Genomic DNA, 22,373 nt, shown 5'->3' with positions numbered 1-22,373 from the left:
ATTTACACAATGGAGTATTACTCAGCTGTAAAAAAAAAATTAACAGCATAAAATTTGCAGGCAAATGAATCCAACTAGTAAAAATCATCCTGAGTGAGGTAACACAGACCCAGAAAGATATGTATGATATGTATTCACTTATATGTTGATATTAATCATTAAATAAATAACTAATCAAGATACATTCTGAAGACCTACAGAGGTTAGGTATAAAGGAAGGGACTCGGGGGGGAATGGACATAGATCTCTGTGGGATGGAGGAAACAGAATAAATTTTATGGGTGGACTAGGGGTGGGTAGAAATGAGAACAAGAGGATCAGGTGTTGAGCGGGAGGGAATATGGTTCAATTTGGAGGGAGTGAAATCTGGGAGAGTTATCTAGAATTAAGGGGATTTGAGGGGTGGCATAGAAACCCAGTGAAGTGAAATTCTCCAAATAATGAGGTAGACAATCACCATGGCCGTCTCTGGCACCAATCAAAGCTTCAAGGACTAGGACTTAGTGACATCCAATTAAGTTCAATTAAGTTGTTGTCCAAAAGGGTCTCATGGCAATCCCCAAAATATTCAGGTGTGCCAAGAGAGCATGTTGCCCTACAGGAACTGACAACAGGGCCCCACTGTAGAGGACAACACCCACACAACTAACTGAACATGGGGAGTTCAAGCCAGAGCATACATAGACTTTAACCCTACACTCTTGTCTTCTGTTTGGGAAGTTACTCAGCAGGCTACCAAAAGAAAAACATAAACAACAACCCCGCTACAACCATTGTTGTACAATATGTCTTGCCAGAAAAATATGTCAGGGCAATAGTGGCACAAAGATAGTAAAAGTAACCAACTAATGTTTGATTTGATTTAAGGCCCACTCCAAAAGATGGAACCAATATCCAACACTGCTTGGGTGACCAAGAACCAAAGATGGGATAGCCCACATATCTATGGTAAAACAAAATACTAGTAGTCTAAAAAGAACAGCAATAAATAACCCCTAATGATATTCTCCTATGCTCGTATATCAGTGCTTTATTTAACCATCTTCAGAAAAGCTTCCTTCTACAGCAGATGGGAACAAATACAGAGATCCACAGCCAGACATTACACATAGAGAGGGAGACCTTGGAACACACAGCTCTAAATGGGATGTCTCCATCAAATCCCATCCCTACGAGCTCAGGGATCCCAGTGGAAAAGGAGGTAGAATAGAGTATAAGAGTCCAGAGGGGATGGAGGACACAAGGAGAACAAGGCCTTCTAAATCAACTGAGGAATTCTATGAACTCACAGAGACAGAAGCAGCCAGCACACAGCCTAGACAAGTCTCTCCCAGGAACTCTGCATATATATTACGGTTTCCTGTTTACTATGGGACTCTTGAGTGTGTGAAGGCATGGGTCTCTGATTGTTTTGACATCTCTTTTCCTTCTGTCGATTTGCCTTGTCCAACTTAGATGTGATGATTTTTTTTTTGTTTATTTCATTTCTTTTTTTATGCTTTGTTGCTACTTCTTAGAAGCCTGTTCTTTTCTAAATGAGACACATAGGAGGTGGATCTGTATGGGAGAAAAGGGAAGAGGAGGAGGAACTGAGTGAAGTAGAGGGAGTTGAACTGTAATCAGGATATATTTTATAAAAAAATAATTTACTTTTAATAAAAGGCAAAAAGAGGTACGAATTTTATTATAATTGTAACCTCATAAGCAATCTTTGGAGTGATTAATATTTATAATACCACATATTAGTGAGGAAAGTTTATTTTATTTTGAGGTTATAATGTATTTGCAACTTTTCAATTATGATGTATAGTAGAATGGTTCTTTATGTTTTTAATTTTTCATACTATAAATTTTGGTCATGTTCTTTCTGCTCCCCTCTTTCAGATTTCCATTTTCTCTTCCCATTCTACTTCATATTCTTTCTTTCCCCCGAATCAAAAAGTACCAAAAAAAAAAAAAAAAAAAAAACACAACCACAAAAACAAGACCAAACAAAGATAGAGTCCTTTTGTGTTGGCCAACTATGAGTATTTGCCCTGTGTTGGAGTGTGGTTGGTACACTCCTTATCACCTCATTTAAAATAACTTGCTTGCTAGCCTTCCAGAGCTGTCACTTGTAAACGGCTATCGGTTAAGCGACGGGCTTTATTCCTATTCCCCCTTTTCCTTTTCGGGATTTTGACTGGTTTGAACTTGTGCAAGTATTCCATTTGCTTTCACAGTCTGTGAGCTCATATGTGTTCCAGTGCTGTTGTATCTGGAAAGGAGTTTTAGCTTGAAGTCTACCATCATCTTGTTAGAGTCGGCGCTGATAATAGAAGCTTCACTCCGATATCGAGTCACTCAGAAGCAGTTTATTGTACGTGTGCACACGGGTCAACAGTCAAGATGAGGACTGAAGACCCCGAAGCTCCAGCTTATAGGCTTTTTATAGGGCAGTTTCATATGGGTGGGGTAGAGGGGTTACTCGGGGTTCAGACACCTAGCTGAGTCTTGGGGGTCTGGGTGGTTTTGGGTGGGTAACAGCAGTTTCTGGGAAATCTTGAATACATCTCGTGGCTTTTGCAGAACAGCCTATTTTTCGCAAGGCGGCAGGGCTGTGGGCAAGCTTTGTACCTGCAAGAGCTGTGGTTTTTGCTCAAGCAGGGGGCAAGCTTTGCACCTGCAAGAGCTGTGGTTTTTGCTCAAGCAGGGGCAGAAGCATTTTTAAGCAAGAATATAGTTCCTTTTTATATTGTTCCCATTAACTCTTCAATCTCAGGTTCTTATGGTCTTTCTGCCTCCTAATGGTGAACAATCTCTTCTCCCCCCCCCCATTTTTCTTTATTAAGAAATTTTCTACATGCCACCCACAGATTCCACCTCCTCCCTCCTCCCATCTCCCAGCCCTCCCTCCCAAGCCACCCCACTTCCCCACATCCCCCAAATCAAAGTCTCCCATGGGGAGTCAGAAGAGCTCAACTGCTTAGGCACCTGAATCCCAAACCCCTGCCCATGCACCAGGGACGGATCCTGATCCCCGTGCCTGGGTGGTCCCCAAATAGTTCGAGCCAAACAACCGTCTTACGTATCCAGAGGGCCTAGCCCAGTCCTTTGTGGGCTTCACAGCCACTAGTCTACAGTCCATGGACCTCCAATAGGGTCATCTCTGCACATTTTCCGGTCATGATCTCCATAGTCCCCGCCTGCAGAATCCCTCCTCTCTCTCATCGATTGAATTCCTGGAGCTCAGCCTGGTGTCTGGCTGTGGATCTCTGAATCTGCCTCTATCAGTCACTGGACAAAGGCTCTATGATAATAGTTAGGGTATTCGCTAGATCGGTCACCAGAGTAGACCAGTCCAGGGACCCTCTGGACCACTGCTAGCAGTCCAAGGTGGTGTCATCCTTGTGGATTCGTGTGAGCCTTCCCAGCACCCAGAGTGCAACTCATAGCTCCAGAAGTCTAGCTAACTGGGAAAGACCCTAGGAGGGACACATGGATGACCCAGCAAAGGGAGAAGTGGATGAGATCTACATGAGAGGACTGTGGGGGGGGGGTTGTGGCAGAGGGCAAAGAGTGGGGAATGAGAACATAGGGAAATAGGAGGGTCGAACTGGAACAGGGACTGAGTGGGAGGGCAGGGAGGGAGATACCATGGTAGGTGAGGACATCATGGGAAACGGAAGAACACTCTCTTCTTAATAGTAAGTATCCTCCTAACTCAAAGGGAAAGAAACAAATAGGAAACTCTTAGAAAATAATTCACATGACTGTGGTTAACTGGTTTTCTGCATATAAAAATATAAGTTTCAAAATGAACAAAATACCCCATGCTATGTTCAAAACATGTCTTTTTTCCCTTATGAATTAAACAACATCCAAAATATCTATTTCATAAAATATTCAAAGGGAAGTCTCTTTGAATTGCAAAGAAGTTACCCCAGGCCCATTCTTAACTATGCAAAGAGATTTGATTAGTTTTAATCCAAGAACTGGCCTGTTCAGTCAGTGGACATTGCCTCTATGCATTAATGCCTTAATGAACATTTGAAAAAAAAATATTCTTTTCATTTGCTCTGTATTTGTCCTTCACACATCTCTTAAGCTACACCACTGTTTTTTTTAAACCACTTGTGAAAATGCTGATGTAGATTAAATTTTTGCTGATCGTACCCAATTTTAATTACAATACATGTAGATTGTTTTAGATAAATTGGAAATAATCAAATGCTTTAAAACTGTAAAGAGAAGTAAGTTTAAGTAAGTACTCCTTTGAATTTCATACTTTTCACAGTATTAAAATTGTTTACTTTGCATATGAAATAATAGATTTCATTATGACATTTTCACACATATTTATCATTGTACTCTGCTTATATTTACAGTCCCACCACCCTCCCGAATGACCTCTTCTTTCTGCTCCCCATCATTCAAAAATAAATACCTGTTTCCTTTGAAGGTGCTACTCATTTTCACACATCTAAATAAATCTTAACTCTTATGAAGAGCTATAGTTACAACTCTCTGTAACTCCAGTTCCAGGTGACCCAAAACCCATGTCAAAACGCTAATGCAAATAAACACAAAATAAAACAAAATAAAAAAACAAAGCAAAAACAAAAAACATTCTGTGCTTAAAGTTTTACATTTGAAAATTTGCCGTAGGTAATTTTACTTGCTGATTTGTGCTCCAGGTAGATATGTCTAGTAGTTTCTGTTTGAATAATTTAGATAACCTTTAAAAAAATCTTCTTTATAAGATTTTATTAACTCTTTGAGTATCTCATACAATATATCTTTTTTTTAAATTTTAACTTATTTTCTATTTTTGTTTTTGTTTTATTTATTCTCTTGCCTTCACCTTTGCAGCCCTAATTACATGTATGTATCAGTACATCTGGTTTCTGAAATCCTGTATTGAACTCAGGACTTTGACCATGCTAAGTCATGGTTGTACTCTAACAACCCAGGTACAACTATGCTCCTACCTTTAAAAAAAATTACTCTAGATACTTTACTAATTATTATCTGAATTACTTCTTTCTCATCTCTTATTTACATAAACAAGCTCCTTTTACTATGGTTTCAATATTACATAGACCATTCATAGCTTCTTCTTGCATTGTTCTGATTTATTTTATGCATATGTATGTGTGTATGGTGGGGGAGTATTTTTGCATATTTGTATGTGTGGAGCCTTATATATGGGGGTGCACAGGCATATACGTATGCATGGTAGGGAAGCCTGGAAGTAATGTGGAGTATCTTCCTCCATTTTTACCATTTTATGAATTGAAGTATGAGTTTGCCTGTCAGTGTGGCTAGCCATGCTGCTTTGGGCATTCTATGTCTCCTCTGCTTGTACATGGAGACTACAGACTGGCCACCACATATGCTCTGAGGGGTTTCTCAGAATTTAACTCAGCTCACACACATGCACAACAAGCACTGTTCCCTCCTAGGCAACTCTCCGGCCCTTTGGTTTTATTTTTAATAATACTCTGAATCTATTTGAAATTTATTGTGACATAATATTAGAAGTCAGTAACTTTAAAATTGTCATCCCCTCAACTGAATGATGCAGCATCTCTCTAGGGATTTAAAGTTTTAACATTATTATATTCCTGGTTTTCATTTTAATTGGATGGCTCTATGTTTTATTGAGTCATCTAACAATTCACTCATGCACTGACACCATGCTTTTGTATGAACCTTAGGATTATATTACAATTTATTCTTCATTTGTCTGAGGTACTTTTATTATTGCTTTATTTCTAGATGCCTTCACAATTTTCTCTTTTTTATGCAGTGATGATACCATAGCCTAGTTTTAATATAATATTAAAATTTCTTAAAATATATAAACAAGTCTATAATATTTAGTATATTTAAATATTGTCTTCCATTTGGTCATGATAATTTGCTTAAATTATTACTTTTCCCTCATGAACCTAATAGTATATAATTCTAATAGTATGTGATTAAATACCAATAGTTAGATATACTTCTATCTTCTATCCTTCATTTTTGTTCTATTTTACATGCACACTATATCAATTCACCTATTATATTATCCTACATTCTATAAAATGTAAAATAATATAGTGTTTTATTAATTATTTTTGTGTTTTTTCTGTATGAAATACTGACATTTTAAATTATTTCCCTTCTTCCTTTGCATTAATGCTTTCCATTAACTTTTAAATTTTATCTTGAAATGTATTATGTTTTTAATCAAAATGCATTGTCAGTAATATCAATGATAATTATTCATTATTCTGAGAGAAACACAAACCATTATCATTTATATTGCATATTTTGATCTAGTCATTCTGGTCCAAATTTATTTTAAGTGCATTTTACTTACTTGGAAATATCATTTGGGTTTTAGTACAAGATGGTTGATTGTATTTGATAACCTACCTGAGTTCAAGGATACCCAGATAGGCGGCCGAGGGGAGGGAGAGTCAATTTTCTTGAGAATTTTGGCCACTGGTAAGTTCCCCAGGACTCTGTAGTTCACTCTGTGACCACCAATTTATGGGCAGGAGTAGGTAGACTCAGTATAACAAAACATAACTAAATAAAAAAAATATATAAATGGAGTATTTGAAATTGTGAGGAAGATTCAGTGGAAATGCTGCTGAGAGCCAGAGGGAGTGGTGAATGTTACTTAGGCATACCCTTGCTTTTGTGTGTGTCTGAGAATGTTTCTGAAAGAGATCACCATTTGAATCAATAGACAGATGAAGAAGATCTGTCTTTACTAAAGTGAACAGCCATTATATTGAAGTACAAGGGACAAGGGACAGATGAGCAAAGAGGCAGAAGGTTCTATCTATCTATCTATCTATCTATCTATCTATCTATCTATCTATCTATCTATCTATCTATCTATCTATCTCTATCTCTGCGATGTTTTATGTCCTCAGATATCAATGATATCTTGCCACTTGGGCACCATTGAATTTCCTGTTTTCAGCAGTAGACAGGGGAGGACTCCTTTGTACCCATAGTTACCTTATGTAGTTTTCATATAAATCTACATATATTTTAAGTATGTGTGCATTTTGGTTTGTTTCTCTGAATAAATTTGACTGATTGACAGTTAAAATATTTGGAAAATATTTTTATTTGTCTTTTTGGAAATTTTTCTATAAGTGTGCCAATCATGTTAAAATTTAGTTAACCCGTGTAACATTATGTAATTTGTAAAAATTATATGTTATTCTGAATATTTAGTAAATAAGTATATTATGTAGAGTACATTTTCCAGAATTGTTGCCTTATACTTAACAAAATGTTTTGTATTTAAGGTGTACAGCAGGATAGTTGTCTATGAATAGTGCATAATATTAAAATGTTTTCATGGGTAGCAGAATACTTAAAATGATCTTAATTAGTCCTCATTAATGTTATAGTCATTTGCCTAGGCTTGGATATCCTTTTTTTTTCTTCCTTTTCTAGGGGTGAAGTTCAGACTCAGAGCCTTGCACAGCTAGCACACTACCACTGAGCTAAATCCTCAACTCCCAATTCTCTTCAGTTTTAAAGACAAGTAAATGCATATATACCAAAGAACATACACTTTGGGGTGGTGTCTTTTTCATTTATATTTTTTTTCCATTTTACATGCCATCTCTAGTTCTCTTTCCCTCCCCTTCTCCTGGACCCCCACCTCTCTCCCATTCCACCCCCCATCAACTGACTTTTTGGAGCTCATTCCCCATGGTGGGATAACTTACTCAGCCTTTATGTGGTGGTGGGGGGTGGGAGTGGGAGGTTGGGGGAAAGGCCTAGGCCTACCTTAACTTGGTATGCCAGACTTTGTTGACCACCCAAGAAAGGACTTACTCCCTCTGAGAACATGCATTTTTAATTCCTTAAGCCATTTATGGATACTTACATTTTTATTCACAATCTTGTTTAGTGTAGATGTACTATAAGGAGTATCAATGAAGTATAAATAGAAATATTTATAAATTTATAAATAACATGTCAAGGTACAGATTTCATCATCATTCAGTTTATAACCAATACTGAGAATACAGGATGATATGGAGTTTCTATTGTTATTTTTTTATGAATCCCCATACTGTTTCTGTAATTATGTACCAATTTAAATTCTAACCAACAATGTGCAAAGATTCTTGACCTCTTCCTCCTGGCCATCATTATTTTTGTTGTTTTGATAGTAGTTATTATTATTTACATGAGACAAACCTTCATCATTATTTTGATCCCCATTTTCTAATTATGTTGAGTAGCTTCCATATATACATTCTTGTAAGAGATGTCTATTCATGTCTTTAACATAATAACTAGTTAGGATATTGACATATATAATGCTTTTACATTTTTGATTCTCATGTATTTTGGATTAAAAAAAACCTCTTTTTTATATTATTAGAAATACTGAATTATTGTGAAGTCATGCCAAGTTTTGGGAAACCCATTGTCCTTTCATATTTAAATGTTGCAATATCTTCTTATCTTACACATGTTGGAACATTTGTTAGGGTGCTTCATGCCTACAATCTCAGCACTTAAGCTGAGGCAGGACATTTTCCAAAAGTTTCAGTCATGCCTGGGCTACATACTGAGTCTAAGAATGGCCTGGGTTACAGATGGAATCATGTTTCAAAAAGAAGCAAACAAGAAGGAGGATTGAATGGTCATGAACACATATTTAGCAAATACGTGCAAACATTGCCTTGTACTTGATTCAGAGAAGTGAGAACAAGGTATAAAACACATGTTCACCATCAGCATATAATACCTTTATCATACTCCTAAATTGTTATGGCCTTATTTAGACTGGTCAAGACCTGCTGGTGCCTTCTTTTGATTAAGAGTTGGTGTGTAAAATAAATAAATACATCTATTTTTTAAAAGTGAGTTAGCGTGTAGTTTAGTGGTATAACAGTATGAGTCCTCCTACATCCCTGGAAATAAAAGTTATTCAAATCTAACCTTATAATACTTATTTTATGGAAAAGTTTACTTTTATTAATTTTATACTGTGTGTTCACTTCTCAAAACATTAATGATAATCCAAATCTACACACTTGGAATGAATATGTAAATGGCTTTACAATGCAGAGAAGAAGTGACATCAGGCAGACTATGGGATATTATGCCTCACCTACAGTGTTTGAACTAACACTGGCCATTTTTTCTTATGTATCTGAGGAACAAACACTCCATGTAATCACAAACACATTTTAAAACAATGAACAGTTTCAGGAAGAATGAATTTACTTTTTTACATAAAACTACAATGATATCAGAAATATAGGAATAAAAAGTCTAAAGATAATGAGTTCAGATATGATGAAAATGGAATCCTTCCTTTGTCAAAATATGGATAACAATTTCCAGATAGTGTGAATTTGGTTCATTCTAAGTCTTTTCTTTTTCTCTCCTTTTGGGATTTGGTTTTCACAGGGGAAAAAAAGGCAAACAGCTTTAATTATTTCCAAGTGTACTGTTACGAATTTTAGCAAATGTACAGACTAGTATGATAGCACAGTACTCTTAAATTGAAAAGTGAATTTTTTTTCTGAATAAATCATGGTCAAAACATGACAAGAAAATATGAGTCTCTCATAAATGAACTGTGATAAATCATGTTTCTACTCTGAAAGAGAAAAACAGTGTCATCCTCTCCTTTTACAAGAAAGTACAGCACTTATTTCATGAGAAAAGTAATTATCTTGGTGACATTAAAGGCTCATTTTAATATTCTTTCAAATCTTCCTTTAGACTTTTTTCCAGCTGTGTTCCATTTGCAGCATTTTATCCATTCAAGCGCTGAAATGGAACTTACTTTAGATGGCATGGAATGCTCATTTTGTTTTATACTGTCCTTGAGACTTTTTCCTATATATATGCAAAGGCAAAGCTGCAGAGGTGTTAATGTATATTCCTTCAAACTAACTCCTAGATCAGATTTCAATTATCATTTTTCTTTGCTCGGTTCACTTGTCAAGACAAGCACCTTAGCTGCCCTGTACATGTGTTTATGAGACTTTTCTTAAAACAATATTTCAGTATCAGAACTAGTTCTTCATTTTAATCTCCAGGTGTATTATTTTAATTTGACATTGTGTTTATACATTGAAAAATAAATGAAACTACAATATCACTGTTCCTGTATAAGTAGCCTGATTATTTTCAGTGACTTCCAAATGAAAGCTTTTACTTATGAACACACTGAAAGAATTTCTTATGAATCAACGGTGTCTTACCATTCCTGACAATTGTCCTATGGCTTCACTGATGTTCAACGAGGTGCTAATCACACACACACACACACACACACACACACACACACACACACACACACACACACACACACACACCAGGGGGGGAAAAACATAAGCATGCTACCAACGATGCCTTGATGATTCTCAACTATAACAAAAACACCATGTTAATTACTTTTAATTGTCACCTTTGTGAGATCTAGTACCACTTGTGAAACTTCTTCTGGATCTTGTTCTGGGAAGACATGTACACTGTGGCATGACTATTCTTTGCATGATATTCCAGATAGTATAAAATGAAGAAAGGGAACTGAGCAATAGCATCCATTTATTTTTCTCTCTGCCTGATTGTAGATAAGATATAAACAGCTCTTTCAAGCTATTGCCACCATGATTTCCCTGCTACGGTGGACAGTTTTAGCCAACTTCTAATAGTACATAACTCAGAGAAGGTCTCGGCTCTATTGTGGTTTGAACCTCCAATACTGCCAATAAATGTTCCCTTTGGCTCTTTCCAAAGGTTATAATCTGGCAATTCCTATTACATTTCTCAGTCTAAATTGGAAACAGGTATAAAAATCCATTCAGAGTGTACTTATCATTTAAAGTGGGCTGTCTGGGTTATGAGAGCTTCTTTGAAGTTCAACACATGTATTTTGAATTTATGTCTCTATCACCTAGATAATATCATACATGGAAAACAATAACATCTTAAAGAACTTGAAAAGATATGATGTCAGAATGCCCCTTTTTTCCCATTAGACTATCTACATATCACAGCAAGTGGAAAGTGAAAAATAAACAAACAAATAAACAAAACAACACACATATACACATTTACAACAACAACAAAAAAGGAAGGCACTCATACACAATGAATCAAAGACAAAAGTATTAAGGAAAGGAGTCTGCAAGAGACAAGAATTCTATCTCAGAGAAAAACTGATTTAGAGATATGAGGCAGGAAGAGCAAGGCTTAAAACCCAGTTCAGTCCGTATTTTCAACCTCTCCCTGAAGGAAATGATCCTGTCTTGGCTGTTCCAGCTGCTGTCCACATTCAATAGCTTGTCTAGTCCATGACAATCTATCCTTTGGGACCAAGTGGGCACCTGTGTGTTCTTAAGACTTGGCCCTGGGCAGTTTAATTCTCACTGCTCATGTACTCATCATTTCCTTCATATATAGAGCTGGTATTGGAGGCACATGGAAAGGGAAGTGCCTAGTACCCACAGGACATACATCGTGTAAAACAGTGTGTCAAATTCCAAAATAACTTACGATGAAAGTCTGGCATTACTTTCTTAGCAACTTAGAGAAAATGCATGACTTTATCACATAGAATTTCCCTGAGTGTCCCATTATCATGATTCCATGAATTCCTTCCATGAATGTAGGGGGGAAAAAAAGGAGAATAGTAGAGTACTGGGATGTGTTACTGAATACCTGTGGCAAAGGAATTTCTTGCAGTGTGGCTATTCCTTGAGGCTTGACAGTTCCGAGAAGTTTTATAGTTGTCTGCATTTTAATATATACATATGTGGTTTTATTAACCAAGGTGGTGAACAGATACATGGTTACAGCCATCATCTTGCTGATGTCACTAACCAAGATGGTAGCCTTAGGATATGGTTGTCTCTATCTTGATGAGGTAATTGGCAAAGATAGTGACAATCCCACATGGTTATTTACTGTATGTATGAACTCAGCTCTGAGATGAGGTTGGCCCATCCATCCTCAGGAAATGAACACCTATGGCATATCTTAAAGACTAACTACGGTTGCAAACCCATGTTTAAAAAAAAAACACTTAGGTTAGGTTATCATCGATACAGCAGGAGATAAGCAAATGGCCTAGGTGTGTAGGCTGAAAACAGCAAAGCAAAGAAACAGAGGAAGGATTTCCATTGTCTCACCCATAAACAAAGCTGGAGTAGTAATAAGAAAGTGTGCCCAAACAATAGAGATGCTGCTGTTGTTTGGGGGCATGTGAGAAAATTACCTTGGCACCATTTTATCTACCCTAATATGATGTGGACTAATATCAGGTAGGTCTCTGACCCTCTGTGTTGACAATAATTCGAATATCTTAGAAACACTTGTAAAATAGAGTTAGTCTTGATTTCAAACCTAACTGGCTACGGGTGGCAATTTTAACCAGTTAGAAAAGCAATTGCTTTGGGACCACATGAACTAAAATACTGCTGGTGGACATTACAGCTGGGGTCTACAGGTCTATCTACAACAAGTTTTCTGTTTTTTTTTCTTCTACCCCCCCAAAACCTTTCTGATGTCTCCCCATTTATCTGAAGGAACCATGGGTTAGTGGGAATGACAAGAGAATCCTGTGCACAGGGAGAAAATATACAAAGTTTGTTGCTGGAGGGCTTCTCTCCAGGTTCCACCAAGCCCCGCAGTCCCACAATCCACAAATAAAATAATCACCCAGACGCTTATATCACTTAAAAACTGTATGGCCGTGGCAGGCTTCTTGTTAACTGTTTTTATATCTTAAATTAACCCATTTCTATAAATCTATACCTTGCCACGTGGCTGGTGGCTTACTGGCGTCTTTACATGTTGCTTGTCCTGGTGGTGGCTTCAGTGTCTCTCTCCCCTTTTTCCTGTTTTCCCAATTCTCCTCTCTCCTTGTCCCGCCTATACTTCCTGTCTGGTCACTGGCCATCAGTGTTTTATTTATATAGAATGATATACATAGCACTTCCCCTTTTCTTCTTTTTTTAAAAAGGAAGGTTTTAACTTTAACATGGTAAAATTACATATAACAAAACAATTATCAAGCAAGAATTGCAGTTACAATATTAAAGAAGATGTCCTATCTATCTTATATTTGTGAGTTTAAGGTTTTATATCTAACTTATCTTTTATCATAACTGAGGAAATTACAACTATCTAGTCTTCAACCACATCAAAGACCTGAGAAGGAACATAATGGTACCTGAGAAATGGTAGATGGATGCAAGCAACTTTCGGGAATTTTGCAAGAGTAGACCAAGACAGCTGGCAGCCTGGACAGTCACCTAATGTTTCTCAGCATTGTTGGTGCATTCAAAGTGGCTATAGGCCTAGAGTATATGACAGACCATTTTTAGAAGCAGGAATTCTGAAAGACCATCTTACCCTGTCTTGGGAGAGTACAGTGGTCGTTTTTCTTGTGTCTCGCTTGTCCAGAAAGGACAGCATTGCATTCGTACTGTTAGCCATCAAGGCAAGGGCAGTTCTTTGTCCAGTAGACCATTTTGTGCCAAGAAGACAAACTTCCAAATGGAAATGTCTTAGAAGTCCAACATTCTCTCAGGATCAATGGTGCAGCCAGGAGCAAATTGTGTCTCATGTCAACAGAATTCTAAGTTATTTAAATGCCATATTCTCTAGGTCTATGAAGTGTTTGAAGATTACCTATCTATCTGAAATATATCTATGTATACCTAGAAGACTTAACTAACATGGCTACAAATATGATTATCATAGATGACTAATTATTAATCTATTTTTAATTATCCATTACAGTTTTAAATGAGTTACATAAGCATAATACCTCAAACAAGAATAGAAATATATATATATATATGCTGTGGGACAGTCTGTATGTCAAATTGCTCTGATTGGTCAATAAATAAAACACTGGTTGGCCAGTGGCCAGGCAGGAAGTAGGTGGGACAAGGAGAGAGGAGAATTCTGGGAAGCGGAAGGCTGAGCGGCAGAGACACTGCAGCCGCCGCCATGACCAGCAGCATGTGAAGATGCTGGTAAGCCACCAGCCACGTGGCAAGGTATAGATTTATGGAAATGGATTAATTTCAGCTATAAGAACAGTTAGCAAGAAGCCTGCCACGGCCATACAGTTTGTAAGCAATATAAGTCTTTGTGTTTACTTGGTTGGGTCTGAGCGGCTGTGGGACTGGCAGGTGACAAAGATTTGTCCTGACTGTGGGCAAGACAGGAAAACTCTAGCTACATATATATATATACATATATATATATATATATACATATATGTATATATGTATATATATACAGTATAACAAAATTAACTTCAAGTTTGTATCAATAAACTAAAATTTATATCAATGTAAAACATTTTAAACATAAACTAAAATCTATACCAATGTAAAACATTTTAAACAAGTTGTTCTTTAAAAGTAGGTTCATTAATCTATCCTTTTATCTTATCATCTCTATATCCTCCTATATATCTATATCATATCCCCTTTTCTTTTTTAGAAAGAGATCACATTTATAATCAACCTGTTTTAAATAAAATTATTGGTTTTTCTCTGTCCCACACCAGAGGGCTCTTCTGATTTGGGACACAAGAATCTCTTAACCATTTTTTTTAAAAACAATATGTCTGGGTTTAGAGGGGGAGTGAGCCAATTCCACCTCTAAAGCCAGCTTGGTATATTTGGGAATTTGGGCGTAGCATCTTTTACTACTTCCTGTTGGAGGGGGGAGCTATATCTTATGGGGACACAAAGAAAATTTTAGGCCTATGGGGTAGTCCGTGAGGCTGTATTGTGTGAACTAGTTGCCTTGAAATCGCTCTGGATGTTAGATCATCTGGGCCATGGTGTCATTGGAGACCTTTCAGGGGGTCTTGGCTGGTGAAACCTGATATATCTTAATCTGGAACAAATCCACAGCCTCTGGCTTTTTGTGGAAACAAAAGCAGAACCTCTTTTCCAAAGCAACATATCCCTAAATCCAAATTTTGAAGTTAAGGTACCTTTAAAATATACATATTGGTTTAATTGAACATCTTTTTAGATCAAATGTTTTTTTGTAGTTAAAAATCCCAAAGACAACACAATCCAGATTGTCTCTGTAATATTTATCTTTATGTGGCTTTTTTTTATATTAATTTATCTTTTTTTGTCTCTTTCAAGCCTACATATTGTGAATCTATTGCTTTAAACTGCAGTATTTTAAGACTGAAATGGCACTGTGGCTGCTGGCTCCACCCATTTCAGCTTACCAACATGGCGGTTTCCACCAGTTCTGTGAGTCATCAAGTCTCAGAAATAGTGGGTCTAAGCTTTTATCAAAGCAGCATGTATCCCAGAAATCTTTTTTTAAATTTTTTTTTAAATAATAGTAAAGACTAAATCTACCACACAGCTTAATGTGCTGCTAGCAGATGCCTCATTTCCACCATACTGGTGGTCAAACGCACTCGCCAGGAATCCACCCATGTTCAAACCTGCGTTTTGTGGCATCTAGCTGTCCGAATGAGACAAGAAGCAGGAACCTGGTTTTGGCTCTGTTTAGAATTGGTTATTAAATATTTTCAGGTTTAAGGTGGAAACTTGAGCCGTTGGGCACCATTTGTTGCTGGAGGGCTTCTCTCCAGGTTCCACCAAGCCCCGTAGTCCCACAATCCACGTGAATAAAATAATCCAGTGAATAAAATAATCAATCAGATGCTTATATCACTTATAAACTGTATGGCCGTGGCAGGCTTCTTGTTAACTGTTTTTATATCTTAAATTAACCCATTTCTATAAATCTATACCTTGCCACGTGGCTGGTGGCTTACTGGCGTCTTTACATGTTGCTTGTCCTGGTGGTGGCTGCAGTGTCTCTCTCCCCTTCTTCCTGTTTTCCCAATTCTCCTCTCTCCTTGTCCCGCCTATACTTCCTGTCTGGTCACTGGCCATCAGTGTTTTACTTATATAGAGTGATATCCATAGCAAAAGCGTTATTTAGCTCTCAGCACACAGCCATCAGTGACAGGGTACAGAGAGAAACAGTCCAAGAAATGACAGACACTGGATGTGTCTTCCATGATCCACTATTATCTCCAAAGAGGAAAACTGGAAGAACAGAAAAGAGGGTTCTTAGTATTCCAAGTAGACAGAAGACCAGACAAGCAGCTTATGAGCACTATGGCATGATGGATGATAAAAGTAGTTTACTGAAGGTCTTAAAATGATGACCACCTATCATCCTCAGAGAAGCTTCTGAAACATCCTTGTAAGGCAATCGCCTGTTACTATAAATGTTTGATCATCACACTTAGGTTTCAACATCATACTGGGGAAATTTGGGTCCCTTCTCTGTCTCTTCTCCTTGCTGGTCTTTCATTCTTATATTTTTGGTTGTGAGCCTAGCCTTTAATGGCTGAGCCATCTCTCCAGCCCCTTGCTTGTCTTTCAAATGGTTCTCTGGAACTGTGAGCAGAATATACCCATCTGTGAAGTTGCTTTTGTCAGAGTAGTTATTCTCTTATGGCAACAGGGAAAGAAATTGAGATAGGCATGATTGGGAAATTGAACAATATGTATTGATTCATAGGTTTTGAAGAGCAGTCATCACACAAGAACACTTACTTTTTACTGAAATTTCACAGCTCAAGTACAAAATTCACTTGATCCTAAGGCCCTTAATTTTTGACAAGAGTTCTAAATGTTCCTTGATATTCGTATAAGTGATAAAACTTAGATACAATTTCTAAAACTATGAGTTTGAATATTTTTATGACCTTAATTCTTTTTGAGAAAGTTGTCAGAAATCTACTGACAGATTAAGATGATGATGGACAATGTGTGATATTTAGCCCTTTGCACAAGCATCATTTATTTTCTGTATTTAGTCATTTTATTGTGATTAAGAGGATAAACCTTTTTTTCTCAGCTTGAGGAAAAACAACAAAATAAAACAAAACTATTGGCAAGGTTTTTGATGACTGAAAACATCTAATTCTTTTTGTAAGAGCATTCCAATACTTCCTACTAATTTGTGTGTGTGTGTGTGTGTGTGTGTGTGTGTGTGTGTGTGTGTGTGTGTGTGTGCCCTGTTGAAATATCAACTTCCTAGTATGCCTCTGGTAAGGATCTAGAAGCTACTCCAATGAAATGTAGACATCACAAAAGACAGAGACATGTCTTTAAATTTCTGTTACAATTTCTCTCATGCCTTACAAGCAATGAGCAACCTTTAAGAAGCACAAATTGGGTTCATATTCACTAACTCATCAGTAACTTCCTCCAGTGTACATACAGCTTCTCGTAACTCCAAGAAAGTCCCATCATCCCTTCAAGAATAATTGACTTCAATGTCTCTGACCACTGCTGAAGTGGTCCTAACTGCTATCAGAATAATCTTAGGTAAAGAATACTTATAAAATTCTCCAATTTGTGATCTTTCTTTGAGGAAGATATTCCTCATGCTGACCTTCATTCCTACTTCATATATATGATTTTATTAATCATCTCTCTCTTTGTACTCCAGACATAGGATGCTGGAGTTTTCTCTCCAACCCAATCTTGACACAGCATAGAAAGAAAAGAAACAGAAGGATATGGGAAGAAAAGGAGCTCCTCAACTCTGCTAGTAGAGAATCAAGAAAATATCACACACATTATCATAAGCCATATTTTAAAAAATAATTGTGTATGTGTACATTTGTATGAGTATCAGTATGAGGATACCAAAAAGTGCATGTGGAAATTAAATTTACAGAAGTCAGTTCCAATTTTCCACTTTTTTTTTTTTTTGAGTCAGAGACGTCCTTGTTTCTGACACTGTACTAAGTGCACAGGCTTGCTGGCCACAGGCTTCTGGGAAATTATTTTTTCACCCTCACTATAGAAGTGCCAGGTTACGGATGTGTGCCACCATAGTTGGGTTTTCACATGAGTTCTGTGGATGAAACTTGGGTGGGCAGTCTTATGTGTCTGCTATGCATACTCAGTGAAGTGTCTCTCTGATCTCATGAACCATTCTATAGTAGAAATATTCATCTTGAATCCTTTGTGAACTATATTTGTGAGATTCCTTTGACCTTTCTGACTTGTATTTTAGCATATCATCCTTTGAACCTGCACTATGCACCTCAGAAACAACATTGTGCTCTCTTTAATTAATGAAAAAAACCCTCTCAGACAGGAATATGTATACAGAAATATTTCACTTAATATTTTAAGTCCATGGAAAAGTCTAACTTCATAAGCCAAAGAAAAACTATATATTACAATTGTCAGGACACCTAGATAAGAATCTATCTCTGAAGAAGCTCTCCCACCTCCTACGGCTCTTGTCATGATGGTTCTTTTTCCTTTTGTATCTCTTCCTCTCTTAATGTTCACAATTAAACAATATTAAATTCTAGCTTTTCTTCCTCCTCACTGATGCAGACATCCTTTTCTGTGACTTAAGTCAGAAATCCAAGGTTCAAGTGAGCATAAATCTCTGAAAAGCTCTTCCATCTACTACTGATGGCAAATGAGGACTGTGTCTCCTGCTGCCTCGGAGGCTCTCTAGTATGTAAAAAATATTCATTCTCTGTTCACCTGTGTCACTGTCCTCAACATGAAGTAGAGTCTGGACAAGTTTGATGCTGCTCTTGCTGCAGATGATACAAATTTATCCACCAAAGTACAACCAGTAAGTCAGAGTTGACCCCAGCATCATTTGGAGGAAAATCTCCATGGTTGTTCAAATGCTCTTACTCTTTTCTACTATTCATAACACTCATTTAGATTTTGTAATGTTATTTGTCATAGCATCCCCACTAATATACCAATTTGTATGGTTTGTCAACACTTTCCTGCAGAGCTAATAAATTTTAAGATTGCAGGCCACCTATGCTGCTAATCTTTATTGCATCATCATTACTTAAAACAGTAGACACAGACATGTATATGCAATTTAATTTAATATGCATTTGATTTAATTCAAACCTGCTTCTTATGAAAGAACTATTGAAAAAAATCTCCCAAGATGATATGTTACTTGGAGAGAAAAACTAATAATTGAGAAAAGAATATTCATGAAATCCTGTATCATATCTCAGGGAGATAACCTTTTTGATGGGTCAAAACTAAGCACAGATTTTCCATATCTTTTGAAGTTTTCTGAAATTGTAGCTAGTTAAAATTATCTCTCGGATGCTAAAAATTCCTCTATCTTAGTCCTCAACTAAACTAGACATTGTAGATGATGAAAACCAATCTTCTTTGTGCTTTTTTGCTTGATGTTTAGTTTAGGACTTATATATAATGAGGTGCTTACTAATATATCTTAGAAGAAAAATGAACGGGGTTGAAGAAAAGAAGGGAGAAAAAGAAAATAAGAGAGCTAGATAGATGATAGATAAATGAGAGAGAGAGAGAGAGAGAGAGAGAGAGAGAGAGAGAGAGAGAGAGAGAAGAGAGAGAGTTAAAAGCTAACTTTTATCTGATTCCATTCCAGTACCATGGTCCTGTTTTGCAGAATGCAGTATCTCTCATCACAGGCCCAAGATTCAGCTGCAGAGAACACCCAATTTTGTAAACAATTAAGATTCAGAAAGAAAAAAGAAAATGAATTCAAGCACTCTTAAAGTCTCTGAATCACTTCCTTTTGCATGTTGGCTGTGCAGCAATCAGCATAAATGGGTTCAATAAAAGATGTATGAAGAAGTAGCTTTAAAAATCTAAGGAAGGTTCTTTTTCCATGTCTCTGACACACATACCACTCAAAGGGCTTTATTTAAAACTGAGAACACTTACTTCTCTTTTAGCAAGTGATACATCCTAGGCAGGCACAATCACCTACCCACAAATGCTTTGGCAAAATTCTATCTGCTCTTATTATATATGGATGTTCTCTTCTCTAGTGGCAAGGTTTATTTACTTTAACATAACATTCTACTAACACTCATGAATTCCTGTTTTATAAACTTTAGAACATGTATAAGAACAAAAGGAAAACAAAAACAGAAATGCAACTTAACTCAAAATAACCTCATTTCAGATTCTGTTATACATACTATAAAAGTACTGACTGTAGGAACATAGAGAAATAAAAACCATAATGTATATGAACTTGTATTTCTTACAAACTGACAGCGTTTTATAGGATTTGAAACAAATGTTAGGATAAGTATTAATTATGGTATGTTTTGTCTCATGAATGTCTATAATCAAATCAACCACCACAGACTGGGAAACTTACACAGTAGTCACATATTTCTCATAATTCTGTATTCTGGGAATTCCAAAAGAACAGTGTAAGAACACCCTTTCCTTTAAGAGAGACTACTTCTTTGAGAATTGTTTCCTTCTCATTGTCTAAATGTGGCAAAACACATCTATATTCTCTTCCCTTGATGTCTTCATGAGGAACTCTAATCACTTGTTTTGATCCAAACCTAATGACACTCTCCCTAAAAAAAATGAACTCCAAATGTCACATAAATGAATTTTAGGAGATAAAGTTATTTTGGCTTGACCAGTTATTATTGTAGTCATATCCCACCTACTTTTTGTTGGGCCTATAATGTCAGCTACTCAGGAGATCAAGGCAGGAAAATCGTAAGATCAAGTCTGGCCCAGGTAACTTGTAGAGACCCTGTCTCATACTTTAAGAAATAAACAAATAAGTGATCAAGACTGGAGATGTAGGTCAGTGCTAGACCAATTTTTCAACATGGCTAATGTTCCAGATTCAATCCCTGTACTGCGTATATGCGTTCTTTCTGTAAAAACAGTTTCATGTACCAATTATATACCCAGGCTTAGAATCTCAAGCTAGCAGTGTGACATGTGAGCTAATACTCTAAGGGGACAGGGTCACAGCTGCTTATGTAAAGCTGAAATGAGTTTACTTGACACAATGTTACATATTTGAGTTTATTTACATTTTAGCATTTGAAATCTTGGAAAAAAATAGAGGAAACCATCAATTACTCAGCTGCTTTTTTCCAGCAAATGATAATCACTCTTATTTTACAGTTCTCAAATTTTGAAAAAAAAACTGATATGGCTATTTTTAATGCTAATATATTAATTCTGAAAGCTCTAGCTTACATATAAACAGAATATATTCACATCTTCAAGTGAAACATATGGAATTCATTTTTCTATAACAGTTATTTCCTATTGATTATTGAAAGCAAATTGTATGTTCATGTAATAATTCATCTGTACATGTCATACATGGCTTAGCATAAGAAAATGGGTATTATGTTACAATTTACCCAGTCACTGAGGTGGGTAATACCTACACAGTTTTGTAAACTTACTCTGCAAGTAATAATTTACCATGTGTTAGGGAACACTAAGAAGCCTTGGAGAAATAAAAACTGACTAGTCGAATGTTATTAGCTAGCTCTATCTTTTCTAAAGAGAAGGGCTGTCTTAGTTGGATTTCTATTGCTGCAATAAAACACCATGACCAAAAACAACTTGGGGAAGAAGGAGTTCATTTCAGCTTACAGTTCCACATTGTTGCTGGTCACTGAAGAAAGGGCAAAAAGTCAAGTCAGGAACCTGGGGACAAGAACAAATGCAGAGGGTAAGGAGGGGTACTGCTTACTGGCTTGCTCCTGGTGGCTTGATCATTCTCCCTTTTGTATAACCTCCAGGAACACCTGCCCACCTAGAGGCAGCACAGCCCACAATGGTCTGGGCCCTCCCACATGATTCATTAATCAAGACAGTATCCTACAAACTTGCCTATAGGCCAATCTCATGAGAGTATTTTCTAAATCAATTGTCATGCTATGATCCATATAACCGTGGTGGTTATGTAAAGAGTTAGAAAGGGGAGATGGGTGTCTCCCAAGGAAGAGTAAATGGAATATATAATTATGGAGAGACAGGGGGAGGGTTGGACTGGAATGGCAGGATTAGATGGGTAGGGGAAGAAAAGAGTGGGTTCAGGGATGGACTAAGATGAGGGAATACTAACATTAAGGGCCATTTGAGGGAATCATATGGAAATATATACATATATGAGAGAAATCTAAATGAAGGACAGCAAATGCCCAATTATATATCTCTCACCACCAAATGAAGCTTCCAGCACCAGGAATGAATTACATATAATGTATATGTTAGTCAAAATGGCCAATGGAAACTCCCAAACAACTCAGGCTATTTTCAAGGAATTCCATAAACTGATGTTAGCATGATGGGAGGTCCTACCCTCAATAGTCCTCTCCCAGGTCCAGGAGGAATCTATAACCAGCTGATAATTTACTCTTTGGTGATAAAAAATGAATCTACATACACGGAATTCTTTAGTCCATACACTTTATATTTTTGAGTCAGTTCTCTCTCTGCTCAGCTTCTATTCTGCACTCATGCCTAGCTCTTTTCTTGCCTCATTTCTCTCTACAT

At 36.9% G+C, this 22,373-nt stretch overlaps 1 long non-coding RNA gene across 1 annotated transcript; it reads right to left on the bottom strand.

Moving 5' to 3' along the window:
- Nucleotides 1–2,336: 2,336 nt before the first annotated feature.
- Nucleotides 2,337–2,757, bottom strand: LOC121823799 (uncharacterized). Its single transcript, XR_006065402.2, has 2 exons — nt 2,663–2,757; nt 2,337–2,616 (listed from the first exon to the last, which is right to left on the bottom strand). It is a non-coding gene; the product is annotated as an uncharacterized LOC121823799 (long non-coding RNA).
- Nucleotides 2,758–22,373: the final 19,616 nt, after the last annotated feature.

This window comes from Peromyscus maniculatus, chromosome 18, assembly GCF_049852395.1.
Source record: "Peromyscus maniculatus bairdii isolate BWxNUB_F1_BW_parent chromosome 18, HU_Pman_BW_mat_3.1, whole genome shotgun sequence".
Classification (NCBI taxonomy): Eukaryota; Metazoa; Chordata; class Mammalia; order Rodentia; family Cricetidae; genus Peromyscus; species Peromyscus maniculatus.
Note: the sequence above shows the minus strand (reverse complement) of the source record. Positions and strands in the feature narration are given on the sequence as shown.